Here is a 24,737-nt window from a genome sequence, read left to right on the forward strand (position 1 = left end):
TCTGGACGTGATTATACTGGAATTCATGTGGGTAAAATTGTCAAGTACTATGTTTTCTAGGAATGGAAACTAAGCCAACTAAGCAAGAGGCTGTGTAAGTGTCCAGTTTACTTTCTTCCCTCAGTCTGTGCCACCTTTTCTCCCCACTGCCTTCAGCTCCTTAAATCAGCAGAAGGCTTCTGAAGGTGCTGCTGAGGGATTTGGGTGCAGGTGTAACATGAGGTTCCTGCTTTCTTGCCAGTGGTCTCTCTTTTGTTCCTGTGTTGCTCGTAATGGGAGCCAGCTGTTAGCTGTGTTTGTGTGCAGTATTGGTTCTAGTTCTATGAGGAGCACAACTAGTAAATTGTCTGCCAGTGTAAGTGGAGAATGTCAGGGGGCAGTTCAGTTTCCTTCACTGTCAATTCTTTGGCTTCCTTTAAATAAGTTGTATCAAACAGTCTCTTACCACTAATAAAAGGGCTTTTGAAATTTGGACGTACCTCTAATGAGAATCTATCTCAACCCATTTAATGTGGGTCACTACTTTGCGGCTGAATTATAGACTCTGTAACCAGAGGTGGTCTGAAACAAGAGGTTCACCTGCGTTTAAATGATTGAGTGGAAGAAAAGAAGTTTCCAAAATTAAAGAGACTAATGCATTACTGTAGATTTTGTCTCACTTTCTAGTAATTGGTCAATGGAGGAAAAGAGAACAAATGTCTGTATTAAGCTAAAAATGAATGGCCAAGTGTTTCTTTGTGTGTTTTAGTATAGCATATGAAAGGTTTGGTTGCTGTAGTCCTAGTATTTTAAAACTTAGTGAAATGGTGAAGCCAGCTTTAAGGTAATCTTGCAATTCTTTTTCCTGTTTTCTTTCTGTGTGGGGACTTAAGTGCACTGGAAGCATTTAAGACTAGTGTGGGTAGAAAAAGTAGCACTAGGAACTCATCAAGATAGCTATTGGTTGTAAAGTTGTTATTTGTGTTTACAGCATAGCCTATTATTATCCTATAACATGGAATGAATAAATAATTCCTATATTGTAGCAGATCCAGTTTAGTAGGCAGAATAGCATCAGAAATGGTCAGTAAGCTTCATTCTATACACAGAAGCATCAAATGTTTCAGGTTCTCTACCTTAGCAACATGCTGTGATGTCATAATCTATCTGTCAAAACCAGATTTTATGAATGATTTCCTGACTGCAAATTTCCATACAATTAGGGGAAAAACAAAACTAGGGATAAAGACTTCTGCACCCAAGTGAGTGGAGTGAAACCCTATTCACACCTCTCTTGTCCCTAGTAAAAAGCATAAGAAAGTCTGCAAAAAAGATATGTAGGTACAAACTTAGGATCAAAGGTTTCTCAGTAAATTCCTAAAATCAAGTATCTGAACTTCTGTGTCAAGAAATTTGCTCAGTTAAATGATATACTTCTGCTTTACAAGCCACTTGCAGAAAATAATAGATACTTATTTTCACCAGAGTTTGCATGCTGAACACAAATGAGATTCCTGATGTTCGAATCTATCTCATTGACTAGAAATAACCTTATTCATATTACAGAGTGCATTCACATCTATGCATATTATGTAGAAAGCTAAGCGTTACTTATGTGCATCCTGTGCAGGTCTCTTTCTCTGCAAAAATTTAAAATCTGCCCTTGTCTTTTGCTGCAGACCACTTTATGTATCTATATAGGTATTTATTTAATTAATTACTTCTGTTAAGGGCCTCATCTCTCTTTAAGTGAGCATTGGAACAGAAAGCAAACTGCTGTTGAAATTCTCTGTCTGGTGATTTCAGCTAATTCAACCACAACTAGTGAATTAAAAAGAGTAAACAAATCTCCCCCTCTTTTCCTGTTGGTGTCTAAGTAGTAGAGAGCTTTGACCCCCTGTAAAGCTTTATCAGGTAAAGCTTTACATGATGGACTCTTTCCAGATTCTTGTGTGAGTAATGCTCAAGGCTCCATGTGCAAACTTGACAGTGTCTCTTTGTGCTTGACATTGTAACTTTAAGATTTTATGTTATTTAAATATACTAAAATATATCTTGTATCAAACTGCAGGTGCTGCTACACTTCTATTACAGCACAGCAACACTTGCCTTGTAAAAACTCTGAGGCTTGTGAAAGAGTTAAGCAAAGCAACCAGAAACGGTTTTCAGCTTTTACTTTTCAGATACAACCTTTTAAGCATACCTACATTTACCTGCAATGGCAATCGTTTTGCATTTTAATGACAAATCAAGTATGCTAACTTGCATTTGAAACGAAAGTGCCTTAAATGTCTCTGGCTGTCAGAATGAGATGTTAGGAGCTTGATGAAAAGAGAACAAAGAAGACAAAGTATGAAGCCTAGATACAGAGCAAAATGAAATAAAACCTTGTATGGCCTGTCAGGGGTGTCAGTTGATATTCCTATCTAAAGCACATTATAGTATTACTTTGCAGCTCATAGCTTACTCATCTGTCTTTTTTAATTCATCACATTCTAGCCCACATCTTTTAAGTCCCATGTGTCAACAATGGAAGAAATCTGTTAATTGACAAATGAGTGTCACAAATGTGAATTGGTGCCTTTACATCAGAGGCAGGTAGTCTCTGTTGTTTTTTTGTCGGCTCTATTATTGGCATAAGCCAGTGTAAGACATCTGTCTTTGCCAGAATGAGAGATGACAGCCAGAGAAGGGCTGTCATTGTTTTAGTGCATGTTCATTCTGCTGAGATACTGTATAAAGATAAAATGTCAGTTAAAAGAATATGAAAAACTATTGGGAGGAAGTCCTTAAATTACTTGGGAAGGGGATCTGGGAATTGGTGCCAGAATTGAAATCCGAACGTTCCAGTTTGCATCTATCACATCAATTTAAAAATAATACTTTCTGAGTAACTGGGTCAGTTTATAAGGCATTTAGGAAAACGTTATGTTGTGTTGGCATAATTAGCTCATGAGATGGAAAGAAAAACATATCTTCACAGGATATGAGTTTATTACAAGTTCATTTTTCAAACACGTATAGAATTGTCTCAATAAAAATATGCTGTGTAGCATCTCTAGTGTTGATTTGCATCTGTTTTGAAATATTGAAATTGCTCCATTCCAATTTCTTTTTCTGTTATAGTTCTATTTTAGATTGATGAATAACATAATGAAATAAAAAGCATGGCCAGCTGTGAGTTGATGAGACAATTAATAGGAAGAAAATTATTAACATAGTTTCAGGGTGTCTAGGGGGTGTACAGTATATAAAAGTTAGTCCCAAATCACTAAATCCCTTTATTGCAATAAATGACTTTTTAATCTTGGATAGCACAAAAGAGAGGAGGAAAGTGTTTTAATGGAGGTGGTAGAAAGGGGGAATAGAATTGAAATGTCATAAAAGGCTGCCATTTTACTTCTTACTTTATATCAAAAGTCATAAGAAAGGCAGATTGGCACTTTTATCTTCAGCAGCTCTTACAGTCAACCCTGTGCTGTGCAGGACACTCGCTGTGTAACCCTCTCCTTCCCAAATGACCTGTCTGTCACTTGGGTTCTGTATGACCTTGTCTGAACTTGAGGCATTTTGAGGGCTATCTTGACACAATCTGGTAAAGGACTGACTCTAGATCTGTGGGCTGGCTGTGTTGAAGTTTCAAGGTTGATGTCTCTGAACAACAATTTATTAAAAGTCTTAATTTTAAGGTTACTTGTGTTTTGCATTTGAAGTAGAGCTGTCAATATTAAATCTGAGACATTCTGAATTATGATACTACTTAATATAGGTAGAATTGTCATTCATAACTTTATAGGATTTGTGTTCTCTTTTTTCATTTTCTAAACTTGCTTCTAGCAACTGAGTAGCAGAAAAAATATCAAACTGATATTCTTTATCCTCTTCCCACCATCTAATGGGGGGGCTCTCAAATTTTTTTTTGTCTTTGACTACTCTTTATCTCCAAATATCTCCTGGCTCTTTCACTTCAGCCCATGGTTACTATTGATTGTAAATTTAGTTTTAATTATTGAGACCAGTAGCAGAATTTAATACTTCTAATAGGTGCTAATAATTTTATCAGTTTTCTGTATCTTAGGGTCTAAAAATCTAAGAATGAGTAGCTTGCAGCTTCCTTGTGTTTTAAGTATTTGGATACTTGAGAAATGCTGCTGCTCTGTAAATTGGTTTCCTACAGAAAGAATACTAAGAGAGAAGGTGGTTTTTCTCTTGAATGCCTAATAGTTTTATTTTCATTAAAAAAGCTAGTCTTTTCAAACTGCTTTGGAATTAATTTTGCTAGACAATATTTTAAAACTTGGCAATCCAAGAAAACTAAGAAGTGTTTGCTGCTTGTATACAAAGGTTTGTGAAACTTGGATGCCTGTAAGTCTTCAGTGAAAGCTTTGTTCTTTTATTTCCATTCTTCCTTGGTTCTAAGTAGATGTTTAAATTTCCAGTCAAAAGCCATGCTCTTGGTGTCTGAATTGCCAGGTGTGTCTTCTCAGGCAGTTTTTCATCATGTGCTTTGAAGTTCAGTTTCCTTTGAGCAGTGGAAAGACAACACTGCCTCCATTTTACAGATGGCAGAACTGAGTTGTGAGGAGGCCTTGTTGATTAACCATACATGCCAAATATAATTATCAGCTCTTCATACCAACTTGCATAAACCACTTCTGCCTGGGGGGACAAGTACAGGCTGACACCTGTCCACTTACAAATCTGAAGTGATCCTAGAGAGAGTTTATTCTCATGTGGTGCTTGGCTGCACATTTTATTATCAGACAGAGGATGTATCGCAAGGTGGTGTTACAGCAGGACTAAAAAGAAAGATGTGTTATAGACTTAGAAGAAATTTTGTTCCCTTTTGGTTAAACAGTATGTAATTATAGATATAACAAAGGCAATAGCAAAAAAGATGTGGACTAAGACTGTATCTTATATTGTTGATGGACTTTCTTCCTTCTCTAATTAAAAATTAAGAGATAATCAGAAGGATAAGTAGGAATACCAGATCTTGTCTCTCTAACAGAACTGAATTAATTTCCTCATGAAAATTCATGTGCAGGACATACAGTTGGAGTTAGTTAAGTTACTGTCCTGTTTCATACCCAGTGCTTACAGAAAGATGCTGTGAAGAGACTGGAGAAAACATTCAGCTTGTGGAATTCTGCTTTGGGAGCATGTGTTTGTATGACAATATTGTCACTGCTGAATTAGCCCTGGAAAGGGCAGATACTACAGAAATGTTCTATCTGTGTGTGCTCATACCCTCTGGGTGATTCCCCTCCCGACTGCCAGCTGTCACACAGAATCTGGAACAGACAAAAATTTATTGGGTAGTATTTAGAAACATGTCAGTGGTAATGACTGGATCTCTGATTTCAATTATCACCTACTAAATTTAGGCTAATGTAGTGCATTTGTAGACCTGTTGAATGCACTTGACATCATGTTTAAAATATTTGAAACTGCACTGGTTTTTAATATCATGTGTTGACCACTTTCTTTTTCCTACTCACATCTGGTGCATGGCAGCAGGCATCCCATGTGACCTATAAAAACTTCAGTTGTGCTAGTTTGAGTTTCTTTTTCTTCTTCAGATTATATTTCAGCAGAGAAGACAGTAGTCTGAAACTACAATTACTTTAATGAAACACTGCTCTGAGATCTGTAATTTAAATTTTCCCCCTTCCTGTATAACCAGTGTGTAAACAGCATTATAAGCTTCATTCCTATTGTTTGGCTTTAATTTTTTATTGAAAATCCTTGGTTACTTGGTGCTCTTAAAGCTATTTTAATAACAAATTACCTATAGTCACTATTTTTCTGTATATGGGTGAGATTCCAGGTGGAATCTGATTATACAACATTTCTTTTGTTATATTATCAGAGATTAATGTTTAAATCCAAAGTACTGAGTTCTGCTTTTCTTACTTTGCAAACATTTTATGTGCTATTGTTTTAGGACTGTTGAGGGGGATTATTTAAAAACAAAAGTTTCTTTTTCCAAATACTGCAAGACTTCATTGGAGTGCTGCAACAGTTTTCTGTCCTCTGATCTTGTAATCTTTCCATATCCATCTTTTTCATACATATTTATTAAATTTATATGCTGATGTTTGCAACTCTGGACTTGCCTTCTAACTATTGAAATAGTAACTGTTGAAGTGATTTGTTTGATAGTACTCAGGAGTACTAATCATCACAGATTTTAGCTTGTGTGTCTCTGTTTTTGTGAAAATATTATGCTTTAAAGTTATATTCACATCTGCATGCAACTAATATAAAAAATAAAGTAGTCAATAAAGTAGTCTCCAAATATGTGTAGGCTACTTTGAGTAAGATTGTTGTCCACATCTTGATAGCTGCATAAACAAACCTGGGGAATTTTGTAAGAATAAATCTCCTTTAAAGCAAGATCCCCCTGCTTACACTAATTTTGCATTGTTGTGATTTCTTATTTCTGGGAGTGTATTTTTCAGTAGTATTCTCAGTGGTGGTTAGCAGGTTCTTTTCCTGCCTAATGCTTCCAGATATCATTTAGATGACTTCTTGTTAAGAATCTCAAAGTTGTTTTAAACTGAAATTAATATTAAAAAACTCTGAGCATGTTATCTCTGAAATACAATAGCAGAAGCTTTCAAATTGGATGTTGCAAACGTTCCTGCTGGGAGAGGAAACAGATCTTGAAGATGGAATTTAAGTTGAATGTTGGCCTTCTGGTGAAATGTGTAAGGATGTACAGTCTTACTGATGATTTGTTATGTGCAGAATTTCTAGAAGTGTTTTGGATGGTAAGTTTCAGGAATAGTTTCCTCTTATGCTTATTTTCAGTGGATTTTGTTTTGGTTTTGGTGTGGAAATTGTCTGTGATTCCTTAGAAATTCTCTGAGCCCAGCTTGGATGCCGATGCATGGATGCATCCAGTGGTTATAAGGGACCTACCTAGTGGCTTCATGGTGTTATCAAAGTTACCATTTAAAAGGAGCAATGTTTATTATTCTGAGTTAAGCTTGTCCAGTTTAAGCCTAAAACTCATAACTGATGACATGTCACAAAAAAATGCCTATGTATTGTTATTACACCCAGCCTATATATAATCTATACTTATATTCCTTTCATAGACATGTTTTTCCTAGTGGAGGATCCATTTAATGTGAGCCTAATGTTGTTTTTATTTTTCCTTGGATGTTTGAAAAATGAAACCTAAGGCCTGAGAAATTTCAACATATCAATTTCAATCACAAACTAACAACAGTTTTAAGTTTTGAGTAGCTTGCAGAACTGTTTTTGCTCTGTTACATATTTCTTTAGTAGTTTGAGATCTTCTGATGTATAGGTTCTGTCCTGTGCCATCATTTTTAACAGGCTTTGTTGCTCCTTCCAGAATGCTGGGATACTGGAAGTGTGTGGGGTGGGTATTTCACTTGTTTGGTTTGATATGTTTTCATGATAATATATTGGTTTGCAAATACAGGAATGTCTGTGCTGCTCTACTTTGCTAACCTTTCTGATTGCTCTGTACTCAGTTCTTCTCAAATCACTCCTGTGCTGCTTGGCTGCTACCTTGGATGACCCAGAGATGGACAGTTGTGTTGGCTCCCACTTTATTTCCACAAATTCTTCTGTTCTGTGTGACTGCGAAAATGTTTCCTCTGCTCCCAGGTATCTTACCTCGTGATAATGTAGTGTCTACCAACCATATATTTCTACAGCACTTAACTGTACTTTTGCCTTTTCTTTAATTCAATGGGACAGTTACTGCTTTCAGTACATCAGGGTGGAACTTCTTCACAAAGATGTGTTATTCTTTACTGTGTGTCTGTTGGTGCATGTGCTGTCTGCTTGCTGTGTCAGAAGAGTCATTCTTGAAAACTTGGGAGGGAAAATTAGCATGTTGCTATTCTCTCCTTGTTAAAGCTGATAGTTGTAATATAATAAAAGTACATGTTGTGGTCATGAACTGTAATTCATAAGCCTCATCAGAAATAAAGGTCTTAAAGTGTATTAAACTTAATCCTTATGTCAAGGACTTGTTTCTATTTTATTGTTGCTTCTTGTGGGTGCTTCATCAACCATCATAGTCCTGTAAAGCTATTTCTGTGTAACAGAGATCATTGTGGAGAATTGTAATCTGAATAAAACCAAATTTTTATTTAGTGGACAAATAATAATTAGTTGACTAAGAAGACACAAAAAGCAGTACACAATCTCATAAAAGCCAAAAAGAAGGGTCAGAAATAGAGGAGGTTGAGTGCTTGTCTTTGTTCATGACTTAGTTTCAGAAAGTTCATGACTTCTGTCCCACAGTGCTGTCCTTCTATTGAATGGTCTCAGTGTCTTGGTATGGATGACATTAATTCTTGTTTTAAATGTGAACAAGTATTAATTTACTTCACTGAAGAGGAAATAAGATTAGAACAAAGGAAGTTCATGTTTGAAAACAGTAGAAAGTTGTTATTGATACTGGCTTTGCATTTTGATAACCCTTTGTGATGCTTTCTCATTGCATGACTCCTACAGGAGTATGCTGGTGGGTTACGTGAAAACAAAATGTCTTAGGAACAAAAAGACCCTTTTCTGTCAAAGCTGGAAGGTGGTTTGGCTCTTCTTTTTATGATTATTATTTTTAAATTATTTTCTTCCTGCCCTCTTTCAGAGAAGTCCAAGAAAACTACTGGTACTGATGGAAGATGAAAATATGATTCATGCTGACATCATGTATTACCAAGCAAATCTGTTTTGTGAAAGATGTTTATTTTATGGTGTTGAAATAAAAAATCAGTGAATCGTTCTTGAAGGAGTATTGGTTCAGACTTTTCTTGATGCTGTCACCACTGCCCCACTCCTGCTTTTCCTTTTCTAATTTCTGTCTTTGGGGATCTTAATGTTGATGCTACATCTGGTTGTTAAACGAGTTTTCTTCAGTCCTTAAGCACAGATGCTTCATGTGGGTTGATGTAATGCAAAAATAATCCCTACTGTGAGCCTTGAGGCCATACCCAGCTATAGCAGTGTTGGTACTGATTTCTGGTTCCGGCAACATGTAATTGCAAATTCTGTTTAGAGGCAATAAGTTTCCTTTGCTGAGAAACTGTAGCAGCAGCATCTACTGAGTTGGGTGGGGTCTACTTAAAAGTTGGGCTGTTTTCAAACAGTACTCCATTTGTGGACATGAGACTTAGTTAAACTGAACTTTGACTATCAGATGCTGTGGATATGGCCAGTCACAGTATTTGTTGAGATGACTTGATCCGCAGCAGCAGAGGAGAAAGCAGGTGAATAAAATACAGACAATATCCCAATATTGAATCGGTTAAAAAGAAACCTAACTGGATAAGGAAGGTAGATCTTACTAGTTTTACAGATAATTCTAGGCAGTAAGGCTGAAAAGGAGGTGAAGTTAGTTACGTGAGTGGCTGGAAAGATGTGATGACTTTGTGTAAGTCTTAGACTGTTACTTCAGCAAAATTCCCAGTCCAAAAAACTTGGTATCTCAGCCAGTATCTTGGCTGAGACACTGGGGGAGCTGGGACACCGAGCATCTGTTGGCTGCCAGGGATACAAATGATTCCACAGAGAGGGTTGTAAACCTTGTAAAACCTTTTCCTTTGAAGTTAGATAAAATATTAACTTCTACCACTGTTTAATTAAGTTCTCTGAAATTTTTGTAATGCGTAACTCCAAGGAAATATAAAAAAACCAGAACCAATTGTGGTGATGTCTAAATTGGCCCTTAATAAATGCTGCTTGATCCTTCCTTTGTGGATAATAGCCAATTGCATTCTGCCTAGTGTCTGAGGACCCAGCACATCCTTTTTTACTAAAAGAAAAGTAGGAAAAACTAGCTTTTTATCCAACACATCTGTGCTAAAAATCCCTCAAACCAATGGTACAACCATTGTGCCAATGATACAAAGCTGGCTGTGATGACGGTTCCAAATGAACAATCCTTTTGGTTGTTTTTCATTTTTGTTTGTGTAGATTGGACCTTTGATATAGAGTAAGTATTTAAACATTTTTTCTCTTATATACCCTTCTGAATGTACCATGTGTGCATTTTCCCTTCCAGCTAATGCTGTTGTGTGGAGGAGGAGCAAGGTTTGCAGCGGCACAGAGCCTTTTCAGAAAATAGTTTGAAACTTAGGAGTTCTGTGTTGTGTCAAGCATGATGCTTTTCCTGGGCCTGTATGAAGTGTTTTGCCACTGCTAAAACATAAGAGGGAAGGTGCAGGTGTCCCCACAAAAGCAAAATCTGGAGCCTCACTGGTATGTAGAAGTGTTACCCCAGAGTAAGGCAGGGCTTCTGGCTCATGGTGAGTTCCGAGCTTGTTCAGTGCAATGCACTGAATCTCTTGCCCTACCTTTGCCATGAGTCAGTGCTTTGCAGGGAGTTAAGAGTTAATGTATCTTATTTCTGTACAAAGCAAGTGCTGCCATGTGATTTGGAGTCGTATCCCTCATTTCCCCTCACTTTGTGCAGTGGTATGGCTATATCTTACTTTGTAATTCTTGAAACGTCGTTGTGATTGATTTTTATTTAATATGTGTTAGGCCTCAACCTTTCCCCAGTTTCCTTTTAACCTTGTCAGATTTCTCTCTGGTATTCCTCCTTCTTCTATTTTGAAACCATTAAACTCTTGTAATATAAATTGATTTACACCTCAGCTTTGGTAAGTATTTTTGAGAAACATGGTGAAACCTATGCATGCAGAAAATGTTGGGTTTTTTGGGGTGGGGGAGGGAGACCCTGAATGTTCTGGGCAGAGCTGTGAAGGTGGAGTACTTGCAAACTTTCAGTCATCTTATAAGTTATTCAACATGATCCATATAAAGACTACAGCAACGTTGTAGAAAACATATACTAGCATAGCAGTTATCTATATAGTATATATCTATGTATACTGCGATGTAGACTGTCATGGCCCCTGAAAAGATGGCTGTTCTTTTTCTCCAGTTAAGTGACAGTCATACAGGGTGCACTTAACCATGTTCTTAATTGTTTTGTAATACAGGAGTGGAATTAATGGCCTCATGTGCTTTGCTGAGTCAAGATCTTGGTGGATTCCTGTACTCATGTTTTATGCTGTTAACTCTCTACCGATGTTCTTTCTGTTAATAGTGATCAAGTCACAAAGCAATTATACTCCCACAAGCTGTCCTTTAATAACCTTTGTCATTTGTCAAAGTGCATTAAGGCCTTGCATATTTTTACAGAGAAGCTATTGGTCTTCATGAAGTAATAGAGTGTTCTGATGTGCCAGCTCATCTTCCTTGCCAAATTGCTGTTGGTTCAGAGGGGAGCTCACTTCAGTTTAAAGAAATACCTTCTGTCTCTTTCTCTTAGACCAAAAGATTTTCAAACAAGATTAAATTCTGAGTTAGCAACAATCAACAAACAATGCTCAAACGATTTGAACCAACTCATCCTTCCAGTCCAGCAAAGCTTAGATTTTAATCTTTTCAATTATCTTTGGATGTGAATGTAACTTGTATTAAACTAGAAAAGGCATAATGATCTTCAAACTGTGACAGTCTTTTCATAAGCATATATTTATGATGCTACACCTCTGAGTATTTTGGGACTTACAATACTGCTGTTTAAATGACTAAGGTGTAACTCAGTGTGATCTTGTCTTCTCCACTTACTGTGTTTCTTAAGTGTGTTATAACTGCAAGCAGTCAAGGTGTATTCCTCCTTGTAATTTGCCAGCATGAAGTAAATATTTGGGGTTGGCATGTGCTTGAGTTACCTGCTGTAGGGGAAACTACATGAGAGGGAAAGAGAACAGCTCCCTGAAAAACTATTTGATGTTTTGTGAGCAGTCTAGTGCGTAGGATTAAAAGGTGTGATAATTCTGTTGCAGTTGTGGTAATTTAAGCATATAAATTTCCCTTCAGTCCTGACAACCTCTTCATCAGATAGAGAGCTCTGATGCTTAGAGTACATATTGCACCTCTACTTCAGGGATTGTGTTCTCTTAGGTAAAAAATGTTGAAGCCTGTGGATAACTGTTACTTTGTAGATGTGTATACATGCCAGTATTCAGTTCTTGGGTACACGTGGAGACAGATAAAGTATGTAGAAGCCAGTCAAACATGCTTTGCTGACCTCTGACTGGAGCTGGGATTTATCAATATGTACAGTTTGTAATAAAAGTAGGCTGTGACCTTTTGAAATATGCAAATATATTTTACCATTGCTCCTGTTTAGAGAGTAAAGCTTTAACTCTGTATTCCACGTTTCCAGCTGTTCTGACAGAGTTAAACTAGAGACTCTGTATCTTTAATGAACACTATAATTCTCAAGAAAAACATTTAAATTAGCATGTAAGGAGCCATTACAAAAAATTAACTGTGATGAAAATCTTTTGCATTGTAGTCTCTGATATCTTCTTTGAAGCAAACATTATTTCTTTAAAAATATTTTTAAAAATTATTTTTAGTTGCTTATCCCACCTGCGCTACTTTATTATTGTAACAAACTGGGTAAACTCTCCATTGGAGAGGTTTCGTTGTAATGCTGATGCTGTTTCTGTTACATGTGCTCTCCCTCTGTTGCTTGTGTGAATATGCACATGCACATAGAGTATTCTGATTCATATAGGTGTTCTGATGGAATTCTGGCTCATTGTTGAGCTGTTAGTCTCAATGTTGTGTGTGGCTTTTATTTTTATTTTACAAATACCCGTCTGGCTACCGAAGACAAGTATTTTGTTGATGGATTAGAAAGATTCAAGGTTCTTGAAGTTTGCACGTCCTGTGAAAAAGACAGGTCAATTTTTTCTCTCTGGGCATCTGTCTCTCATAAGCTCATAAATTGCTCTTGAAGCTAGATAGCAAAAATACTGAAGGCAACATCATATTTAAGAGTTTAAATGTGCTGATTGGAGTGTCTCAGAGTCTAACCTCAGGCAAAAGGTCTTGTGTTCAGTCTTTTTGACTGATGTAGAGTGGTCCACTGTTAATAATTTAGTGTTTAGACCTACTAAATGAAAAATAGGAGACTCATAACATCAGTATCAATGTTGATTTTTCCTAGAAAATATGAAATCGTTGTATTTTGATGTATGTTTCCATTCTTTACACACTTAACTGTTCTCTAATGTAGCCACTGCATCAGATTTTTTTTCTTAATGAGCAATTTTTTAAAAAAATATCTACAGAACACAGAGTTTGCCCTGCAGGACCTTATGTTCATTTTTAGTCTGTTCTATTTGTGTAGTAAATAAAAAATGAGTAACATTGCTATTAGCCATTTTACATGCATTACTCCTGACCATGCTTGTGAGTAATCTGCTAAAGAATGTGCACGTTCTCACTTCGTAGCAAAATGGGGCCTGCAATAATTTCATTTTTAAAATTGACCTAAAATGCATGTCAACAGAAGGAACCTTTGTTTAAGCAAGGATTTTGATGGCTGTAAATCAGCATGCTGTAGGTTTAGGTCCAATCTTTGTCAGATGCAAGCGTGTTGTACTTCACTCTCCTATTTTAGTAGGTATAAGAGGTGAAATACGGGATGGGTCATCTCTGGATTGTCTCCTGGAGTTCTAAAGCTTGTTTGCTTTAAAAATGGATATGTATTTTGCATTTTAGAACTTGAGAGTTGAATTTTGGCAAAGATGTGTGTGGCAAGTATTTCTCGTGTAACTTGGATTGTTCAGTGACAATTGTTTTTTTAGCCAAACATGACATCAAATGTGCACACAGAAAAGTTTTGAAAACTTATTTGTATTCTTTGGAAATAGGTGTATTTTCTGAAATAGAGTATAGTTCTTAGGAGTTTTACAGATGAATAGATTCTTCTGAAGGTAAATAATTATGTATATAGTCAGTTGCTTGCTGAAGAGTTTATTTTTTGTAAGAGAATGTGAATATCAGAGAGTTGAACAGGTGATATAGGATGTATAGCTCATTCAAAGTCCTAAGAGTGCAGAAGTGGTAGTGAGGAAACAATCCTTTCTTTTATTGAGTGCTATGGTACTTTCTAGAACTTGTCTGGATTGATTTTCTGTATTGTTTTTCTTCGTTATGTTTCCTAGTAAGTGCAGATACACCCTTGATGGAATCATGATATTTTATAAACTATTTAAGTAAGATAGACTCTTTAGAAACGAATGTAATTATTCAACTGTACAACTTAATATCCAGTCTATATATAGAATATGTAATTAGAATAACATTGAAGGTCAGATTTGAAGTGCTTGTGTTCCAGGTCCATGAAAAAAGAAATGAATGTGAGAATCAAGACAGGTGGTAAACTCTTCAGCATTTACGGTATCTTTGGAAATAGAATGAATTTTGATAGCAGCTATTGTCTTGCTTACATTTCACGTTCACTAAAATAAAGATTTATAAAAGAGAGCATTTAAAACTCTTCTTAAGCTTTCTCAGATCATGTTAACCTAGTTTTCCTGTACTAGTCTGAAACTGATACTCAAACAGAGAAGGGACAGATAATTGGGCAGTCACTGTGGCTTTGGAAAACACTGGTTTTGTCCCTGTTGAATAGGGGTATGTTGCTGTCTGTCCCTGTTTTAGTCTGATCATCTGAGCTCTATTCAGTTTTTTTGCTGCTGTCCACTCCTGTTGACTTTTTTCCATCTGCAGCTTATATACTTTCTACGTCTCATTAAAATATACTAAAAAATCTGAATTATTCTAAATGAGATACCTGTAAATCAGTAAACACCAATTTCCACATGTCAGTGTACCAGCTTTTTTCTTTAAACAGGAAGATTGTGTTTGTGGTTGGGTAGGGGAAATAGAGAAGGAGATTATATTTCCTTACAGTTGAAGATAATTAGCTTGTTTTAGTTAAGTTAGGTTATCACATTAGCTATTAAAAAGCACATCAGTAAAGTGCACATTGCACTTTCCCTGTCTCTTCATTTCCTTAGGTGATAACAGGGAAAAAATGTGTGGAACAGGACTCTCATTTGATTTTGAACTTAATACTCTGAAATTGAGCATAGTTACCAGGAGTTCCAGTATGGGAGGTAAGGAGGTAATGAAATTAATTTCTTGTCCTGAATTTGGAGATTGTTTTTGAATGCATGAATTGAGTTTCCTTAAGGTATTCAGGAATGTTCCAGCTTTGCTATTGTGGTGTGTCAAGCACACTGTAAAATCAGAGAAATTGGCCCTGTTTCTTTGCAAACTGAGATGCCTTTGGTGTGTTGGTGCTGCTTGTATGACATGTGAAGCAGTCTGAGGTAGCTTCTTTAACATCTCGGCTGAAGAGAGCAAAGAGGACACCAGGTTCCAGTCTTGGCTTCCTATGGAGTCTTCTGGGAGAAGGGTTCACAGTGTCTACATAAGGAACTCATCACAAGCAGCTTGAATACTTCCTGTTGATTAAAGTAACTGGTGTCACAAACAAATCTGTTGGAACAAAGAAGTCAAATGTCTAAGAAATCATGGAGTATCAAGATACTGATTTTTATTCCAATGATGTTTTCTGTCTGTTACTTCCATGTGTTGCTCTTTGTACCGTGCTTACAAACTGAAAAGAAAAAACTTTATAATGTACAAATATTTGTAACCTAAGTAGGACTTACAAGTCCCATTCTCTCAAACTGAAGCATAAAAGTTAATTCCTGTTCAAGAGTATGACAAACTCTACATCTCCATTCTCCATTTTTAACTTTTTTCATTCCAGTCAGTGAAAAGAATATTGGTTGCTGGAAAAGGCTTTATCTGGCTATACTTTAAAGATAGATCATAAAATCTGTTATTATTTCAGCTGTGTTTTTCTCCTTCTTTTCTGTCTCACTCTTTCCCCAAAAGATTGGCCCAATGTTTCTGAATGTTAGAGGTGACTCTCTATCCCTTTTTAAAGCAAGGCACTTTGAAAAGCAGGGGTATAACTATTACTTGGCATTCAGGCTGAGCATGTGCCTCCTTGGTTTCATGGAAGTGCTTTATTTTCATGGAGCCTAAAAGGAACTTTGTGAAGGCTAATTGTACTTCATTGATGGACCCTTTACTTTGCTACCAGCTCTCATTACCATACTTCCTATTTATTTAATTTTATTTTTTATGGTTTGACTCTTGCAAAAAAAAAAAAAAAAAAAAAAAAAAAAAAAAAAAAAAATCTGATAGTTGAGTGAGCACAACCAAACTGGTGAAACCTTCTTATACCCACCCCCAATAGCTATAAAACTAATTAGCCAAAGTGATGAATAAGAAAGTGTGGATGTTGAGTACATCACTTACCCCCTCTTTGCCTTGTACTTGTCTTTGTAAAATAGAGGCTGAAATGCTGAACCACACCAAATACTGAACCTTAATATGTATGTTGGTAAATCACTTAAAATCGCCAAATACACTACAGAAATGCCTTGTTAATGTTACCTGAATTATGTCACTGGTCAAAAAATAGAATCAAATTTGTTTTTGCTTGTACTGCACAATTTATGGTTTAGCATATTGATTTCCAGCTTGATGATCTTACAACATGCTGAAGTTGGTAGGGATCTGTGATAGCATTGGTGTGGTGTTTTATTATTAATCAAAGACAAAAACATTTCTGGTCCAAGAATTCCAAAGCATGTTATGTACTTTGCTATATAGAGTTAAATCTCTTTTCCCATGCCCCAAGTAAATTGCAAATTAACGCTAATAAATCACATTGCAGCAGTTGGTAAGAAGTGAAAGTATATTAATAATTAAATAGTTCTATTCAGCCACCCCTCCCCCCTTCCTTTTTTATGTGGTGATTTTCTAGACTCAAAATCAGCATGTCTCATGCAGGCTATCTATAATATATAGTTGTTTCAAATCAGCTTTACTTACTGAGCTTTTTCTAGTAATGGAGCTCTGTCAGCAAAAAGCATATGCACCAGCAAATGATGAACGATGGACTTGTGTCAAATGGAAGCTTGAAAGGTGCTTCTGTAGTTAAATGGATTAGTCTGCACCAGAAGTTCAAAACTCCTCAAGTGTAATTGTTTCAGAGAAAAGGTATCCCTGGATTGATAGGGGAGGCTAAGCAATGAGAGCTAGAGGAAGAATGACTTTATCAGATGTAAGTGAGGGTTTACTAATCCACAAGAAGGATAGGCTTTGCTGTTACAAGATTGCTGGCTTGATGCTTCTGTGAGTTTTCTTCTTTCTTTTTTTAATGTGAAATTTGTAAAGATTTTTATTTATGTCAGTGAAAGACACAGATATTCTAGGATATTTTTTCTTACAAAATTTAGCAAGCTTAATTCCATTTATGTGGCCATGTGCAACAGTAATTTCAAAATAATCTGTAACATTTTTCGTACACTTCCTAAAAATGTTGATTCTTGTTTCAGTAGTAGTGTTAGCTATGAAACTGACTTAGTCTGTTATAGTTGTTTTGCAGTTACACACTGAAAAAGGTAATTAGGGATTGCTATATAAATGCAAAAAGCCCTGCATGCAAATTGTAAATTTATATAAATAGTGTTCTATTATTGTCGCTCATTAAATATTTCATGATTTGTGTTGTTGATGTGTAAATCTCACTCAGAAGAAAATATTTACCGAGGAAGAAATTTACATTAAGAATTAAATTTTAGAAATAGTTTTCCTGGTTTATTTATTATATATCATTTTGGCTGTACTTAAAATGGGTGTGCCATAAGAGTGTTCAACAAAAGAATAACTATAAGCAGAGAGGCTTTCACTCTCCTCAGTCTTTGCGTTGTGCCAGTTTTTCCTTCTCTTTGGCTTCTTTGCAATTGTTAGCCTTCATGTGAACTGAAAGGTACTTCAAAACACTGGAAGAAAATAGTCTGAAAGCTTCATGTGCATTTGCTTCATAGTAAAGAGAAGTGAAGAAGTTGAAGACTTTTCCCACTGACAGGTGTTTGTGTGTCAGAGCAATGAATGCTTTTGATGGCAAACCCACTTGCTTTTCTTCATTGTACTCTTCTTTCTAAATATTAAAAAAAAAGGGACAAATTCTGACAACAGAAATTCTCCAAACTGTATAATAGAAAGCTTGCTTTATTTATTTATATTTTATAAAAGAAGATATTTAAATTACTTCAATGGCTATTCGCTTTCTTTTTGTGTGGGTGAAAAAAACAGAAATTGAGCAGTGCCTGGAATGGTGAAGGCACTTTTTAGTTGTGTCCTCATTATGATACAAAAATACTGTCATCTGATGATTAGTTGGTACAAAATTTCATTATCTTACAGATTGCACACCAGTCTTTAAAATAATATGAAAGAGTCCCATCTTACAGAGCTTCAAACTGTTTTAAATAACCACTTGTTAAAAATTGTTTTCACGTTTTTCAGTTCTCTTGTGCTAGTTTATTAGCATGGCATGTGCCTGTCATTTACTTCGTTTATTATCTGGCTAAAGATGGTAATTGAAGATTGCTTTGCAGGTGCTAAATGTTCTGATCTTTGGTTGTTTTCATATGTTAAGCCAGCAATTGCATCATATGGAATTACATTTGCATCAACAACCCAGTCAAATGGACCATTTGGAAGAGATTAAAAACAGGAGTTGAGAAAATTATGACTAAGTAAGCCTGTTCTGTCAAACGTGAGAAAATCTCTTCCTGTTTAATATGAAAAAAAAAGTTAACTACATAAATTAATAACCTGTTTGGTTGTAACTAAATTCATTTTTTCTTCTCATTAATGGTGGAAGCAGTTTGAATGATGGCTAAAAATGGTACAAAATTAAAGTCTGAACTTACAGCGACAAACATTTGTCAGAAGTGCTGGGCTATTCCTCCTTGCAGGAAATGGAAATAGATGCTATGTCAATTGTGCTACAGACTGAAACTGACCCAGTAGTATAAAGAAGCCTTTTTGAGGGATATTTTTGATCAAACCACAATGGGCAGAGAAAGCAAGTGTATAACTATAGAAAATTGAGTTACTTGGAGTGCAAAGTGATCAGGAAACACATTTAATCCAAACTGGTTGTTCTCTTTTACCTCCAAGCAATTTTAATATGTATGATCCAGTTTTCAGTATCTAGCTTTCATGGATAACTGTGGAAAAGATTCACATTATGGGTAAATGAAGTATTATATCAGAATTTTTGGAACTCTTCACTTTTCTATACAATATATCTAGAGGGCTGTTATACAATATGCTTCCTTCCAAGCCTGAAAAGTTTTCTGAAGGTCAGGATTTTGTTATTTTCTTTTTATTTGTGTCACTTAATGCTAAAGTATTCACTAATAGGACATTTAAAATGGATTGCCAAGTAATGTGTCTGCCTTATTACCACCGACTCCTAAAATAACAAGACTTCAGAAAGTCTCAGCATAAAATGTTGCACCCATTAGGTCCTGCAGGTGCAGGAGAGTGAGGAGTGCAGTGCTGGGTTCTTTGAGTCACGAACTGGGGAAGGGAGCAGACGTTTCCCAGCATGGTCCTGAGGACGGAGCTGCAGCAGCAGGCACATCCCTCCCTCCCTGTGCTGGGCTCAGCCTGCAGCCTCCACAGGGGCCTGCAACAGCCTGGGGGCCAAGGTGTGTGCTCAGACACCGTGTGTGGGCTGCAGCTGGGGACTGAGGGAAAGGTCAGGTTCACTTAATGCTCAATCCCCAGCGGTTTTGAAGAAGAGCCTGGGAAGACAAGTTAGGTGACAGGGCACCAAAGTGAGGGGCAGTGGATGTGGTGAGAGTGCACAGACTGACTCCACAGAACCTCTTGTCATAACAAAGGTGAGTCTTGCATCACAACCAGCTGCTGTATTGTTACTGGCCTTTGTACCTTTCCGTTTTCTTCGTCCCAAAAAGCTTGAACCAAATCTCGTGTAGAAATAACACAACCACAGGAAGGTGCAAACAGGATTGTTCTCTCTGTTAACGTTGCATAATAACTATAGAAGTATAAAATTTAAAAAGAAAGTATAAGATATTGAGGTGATGTGCAAATGTAAACTTGGACCAGGCTTCAGCATCGGCACAGTTGCTGTGTATTTTTAACTACTACCTTTATACAGCAGCAATATATGTGGGATCAGGAGTGCTGCTTGAAAGCTAAGGTAGCCCAGCAAAAGGAGTTGGAGTGGAAAAGAGGAAGATCTGAGTAGCTGAAGTGCTACAGAAGTAGTAAGAGATGGTGAGAACCCTTGCCAGTGAGATGGGAGATTTTAACCTGCTCTGTCCTCCTTAGTGCTCTCTTAAAACAAAACAAACAAACAAAAAGTAAAAAAGTGTGACCTGAAGTTGTGAAGTCAATGCTTTTGTCTCGTGTGAAACTGTACTTTGCACTATTTCCAATCCTTTCAGAAGTGGACTGTTTTCTGCCTGCCCCTGTAGTTTCCTCTCCATGTTGAAGCTATAAACCAGGGACATGCCTGAGCAGAGCCAGTCACAGATGCTCTGCCAGCATGTGACTGGTGTGTTTGAGCTTTATCATTCCTGCTAACTGACCCTTTCACTAAAAGTTTAATAGGGGATAAATTCACATGTGAATTCATAATCCCCTCAGTTGTGCCAGAAGGATTCCTTAACAAGCAGGCAACAAAGAGAATCTTATACAGCTGGATTTTTTATTCCTCTTCTTTCTCTTTCCAAATTTATTGGGTAGACTACTTCAAGGATGTGTCTTTAACTGTCATCCCAATATTTATTTGTGCATAACCTAAACAAACAAAGGCAATATATTCAATGTGGCTTTCAGAGCAGCTCTATGCATGGAATTGAAAACATTTTTGAGCTTTTAAGTACAATAGGTGGAAATACTGTATTCTTCCAAATATTTATTATTTAGTATTTATTCTTACTCACTGTAATGTAAAAATTGTGCTTTCCTAGCATGCATCTCTTGGAACGTAAATGAAATGTTTATTGTGCCACATTAGTTCATGGGGCTTTTTTGTTATTTCAGAGTTCTGTATATTGTTTGCTACTCTTACCTAAAGAAGCCTTTAAATGCAGATACTGTGAATATTTTTAGTATAAACCACTTTTAATCAGCTTGGTTACTGTTATTTTGATTTTGAGAAAAGAAATTGTTTCTCCTAATGTTCTGTTAAAGTGCCTTTAAAATGATGATATCATCATTACTACATTTAAAAGCTTCAGAGTTGCAACATTTATTGAGCATTGCTCATGGAAAGAATATAAAGGATGTCTGGAGACTTTCTACTTTGATTAAGAGGACACTGCTTTTTGTGGCCTGTGTGAAATAATGTGTAATTTTAAAAATTTGATATTATATTTCTGGCATGGAAAACAAGGAAATATGCATCATCTCTTTTCAGTACTTGTTTTTTTTTAACCGAAACCTACTGGTGTGTGCTAGCTTGAATGAAATGTCTTTCAAAGCTCTTATTCCAGAGCCCCAGCTTTTCATAACTTCATTGTATGTGCAACCAAGGTTGCACAGAGATGTTTCTTCTGGTTAAACTGTTCCTCCCCTATCAGCAGGGAACTACTTTTAGGGAATACTTTTTTGCTGTGAGGCCTGTCACATTCTAGAGGTCTCTGTAACTTTAGAACTTGGCATTTCCTCAGTGGAACCAGTAAAAGGTGGCTTTTTTTTGCTACACTTTAACAGAAGAAGGATGCAGATGTCTTTGGCAGGAAGAAATCCAGAGTGAGTATACAATCCTAAGGGAAAGGGGAATGTTTATGTGGTGTGTGTGTGGGTGTGACACAGGTTATGGGATCAAGAAAGTCAGCTGTGTGGAGTCTTGGTATTTAATAGTGAGCTGTTGCTCACAGGGTCTCATTCTGACTAGCTGGGGTTTTCTTTTTTGTTTGATTTTTTTAAAGTAAATTGAGAAATTGTGCACGGAAATATTTTAACTTCTAAAATAGAATGGATGTGTTATCTTTCAAAAGTTCAGCAACAAATTTCCCTTTACTCTCTGCTTGTTCTTCCCCCCTCACCTTAAGTGGAAATGTTTTAAGGGCTGAGGATAAGCAAAATAGTTTTTCCCTTTCGTAATCTGGAGTTGCAACATCCTTAATTTGGAAGGAGCTTTTTTGTATTGAGTGATGATTGTTCTGAGGTCTGAAAACAAATTAATCAAATCTTTGTAGCTGATAATGGAATATTTTGACACCTGCCATTAATTTCTTTGAACACCTGTATGGTTACAGGGTATGTTATCCAACCTCTGAAAGCTTTAGATTCAGACAGGTCATAGTAGCATTCAGATTCTGGTTGAAGATGGTAAAAAGAAGACTGAGTTGAAAACATTTTTGGTTGAGTTTTTTTTTTAAAAATCTTTAATTTAGGTATTATTTCTTTATAATTTTTTTTTTTAAGCTCTGTGACGAAGTGTTCATAATCATTCAGTATTTGGGACCAAATAAGGGGTTCTTCTCAGTGAAGCTTTAGAAAATAGAGACAGTACTGGCAAACTTTTGGCTTCAATTCCAAACTGCTCTATTCTCTTTATTTTTTAGGAAAAATTAACACCAGATAAGAGAGCTGTGTGCCCTAAAAGAATGCATTTTAGTTTATTGAAGAACATTTTCTTCAGAAAAGCACCTTTGGCAAGCTTGGAATTTGGATCTCTGCAGATCAGAATTAGGCAGCAAACACACCTGCAGTATCCTGGCAGTCACTGAAAAAATGTGTAAGGGCTTTGTTGCTGAAATGTTAGATCCTATGCACTTATTTATTTCAAAATACTTACTTAATTTTATGGTTGGTATAGAGGTATTAAATGTTGCTGGTTTGGCAGCATTTTTCTTTATCTAGTACAGTGAGTAGAAAGACATGCAGGTATACCTTGTTGTAAAGGTATGATTTTCATTCTGAGATTTTAAATTATATATGGGCTTTCAGTATAAACAATAACAGCACTTTGGGTGATCCTTTATGAAAGTGATTGTTGCAACAGTAGTTAATAGAGTTTTCTTAAATGATAAGAATTTCCGATTCTGGGTACAGCTTCAGTACAAACTGTACAGCAGTATCTTAAACTGCTTGGAGGAGATGATTAAAATCTTCTCCCAGAAGTAATTACAACTGGATTTTTCATAGCATTTCTGAAGTTCTCAGTGGTTTGCAGTGATGGGTAGGAGAGTTATCAGTGCTGCAAATACCATTGAAATTGTAGACTTACAAGAAATTTAATCATTAATTCTTATTTCCTAAATTAAGGAAGAATATTTTTCCAGGAGTAGGTGGTAAAAAATCATCTTTCTTTTCATACTCTGAATTAGGATGTGATTACTGGTTTTTAGCCCACCTGCCCCACCATGGTTAGTGGACACAACCCAGTATCTTGTGGCTTCCTAAACACTTTGTACCCTGAAGGTTGGGTCAATAAACAGTTGGATGAGAAGAATGGAGTATGTGCAAGGGTATCCCCTGGAAGAGAATGCTTGGGATTCTCCAGGACTGGGAGCTGTGGGATCTGGTTTGACTGGTAAACACTGCTTGTAGGGTGTGGTGGTGAACTTCACCATATGTTATTTCAGCAGGATATCCAATGCCTTCCTGTGTTCTGCTGGAACTGCTGCTGTTCATTTTCGCTTGGGTAGATCACACATAACTGAGACTGCATCCATGTTAGTGGTTTTATTTGGCAGCAACGACATTAAAAAGCACATCCCCCTGAAGTCCCTGCTTGCTGATCACGATTGTTCCACAAACTGGTTTAAGCACATGCAGACTAGACTTTTTGGAGACAACTAAACTAAACTGAAAGCTGTATTCTAGGTTTGCACAAAGCAAGTGTTAACCTCCAGTGAAATCATAATGATTGAGACCTTTGAATATCTTCAAACCACGTGGGTAATGGCCTTGATATTCTTACCACGCTTTCTGGAGAGAGGATTTAGTAGGAGATGAATAAAGGAGTAAATATCTTGACAGATTATTGGACATATAAGACAATGACAGCTTTCTGTTTCTGACACCTAAGTTGTATTTAGGCCAGAATTGCTTTGTTACTGTGCACGTTGCAGCTTATTGTTCAATAACTGTTACAAGTATACATATATAAGTATATGTATTCTCAGCCCTGGTGAGGCCACACCTGGAGTTCTAGGTCCAGTTCTGGGCTTGTCAGTACAAAAAAGACAAGGAGCTTCTGGACAGGTCTGGGGGAGGTCACAAAGAGGGACTGGAGCACCTCTCTGAAGAGGAGAGACTGCAGGAGCTGGGCCTGTTTAGTCTGGAGAAGAGAAGAGAGAGGGGATCTCACCAACCCATGCAAGCATCTCAAAGGTGGGGTTGGGGAGATGCTGCCAGACTCTACCCATGGTGCCCAGAATCAGGACAAGGAGCAATGGCTGTAAACTAAAACACAGGAAGTTCCACTTCAACATCGGGAAGAACTTCTTTACATTGAGGGTGGCAGAGCAGTGGAATGGGCTGTCCAGGGAGACAGTGGTCTCTGCTATGCCAAGATCTTGAGACATTTTTTAGCCAGCAGTCACTTCATCTGTTATCAATTCATGCACCTCTAAAATGCAGCAAACCAATTAAAAATTCTAAACCAGCTAGAAAAGAAAGCAAATTAATTTAACTTCATCTTCTCAAGCTTTCTCCTTCAGTGATGAAATTGATTACAGTTTTTACAAAACTACAGGAGCATTCTTTCAAAATGTAAATATCTTTGTCATTGCCATCTGTGTGTTTTAGGGTGTGTTAAAACTCTTCTTTTGCACCGAGTCACAGGATTTTTATAGGGCCTGTGTTTCTCTGGGTGTGTGGCACATTGCCAAAGGCTAACTACTAACTATATTGCCAGTAAAATAGTGCTTTACAGAACTTCTGTGGAAATCACACTTCCACTCTTTCATTCCAACTAGATTTTTTTATTTGGCCTCCCTTTTTTTTTTTTTTTTTTTTTTTTT

General features: G+C 36.7%; 1 protein-coding gene and 1 long non-coding RNA gene across 2 annotated transcripts in view; both read left to right on the plus strand.

Moving 5' to 3' along the window:
* The window catches only part of LRMDA (leucine rich melanocyte differentiation associated), a 610,097-nt gene that overhangs the window by 15,069 nt on the left and 570,291 nt on the right, over positions 1 to 24,737 (plus strand). The gene's annotated exons all lie outside the window — the stretch shown is intronic.
* LOC134554867 (uncharacterized) lies at positions 1,929 to 8,775 on the plus strand. The gene is made up of 3 exons (XR_010081332.1): positions 1,929 to 6,755; positions 7,491 to 7,626; positions 8,621 to 8,775. It is a non-coding gene; the product is annotated as an uncharacterized LOC134554867 (long non-coding RNA).

This window comes from Prinia subflava, chromosome 9 (genome assembly GCF_021018805.1).
Source record: "Prinia subflava isolate CZ2003 ecotype Zambia chromosome 9, Cam_Psub_1.2, whole genome shotgun sequence".
Classification (NCBI taxonomy): domain Eukaryota; kingdom Metazoa; phylum Chordata; class Aves; order Passeriformes; family Cisticolidae; genus Prinia; species Prinia subflava.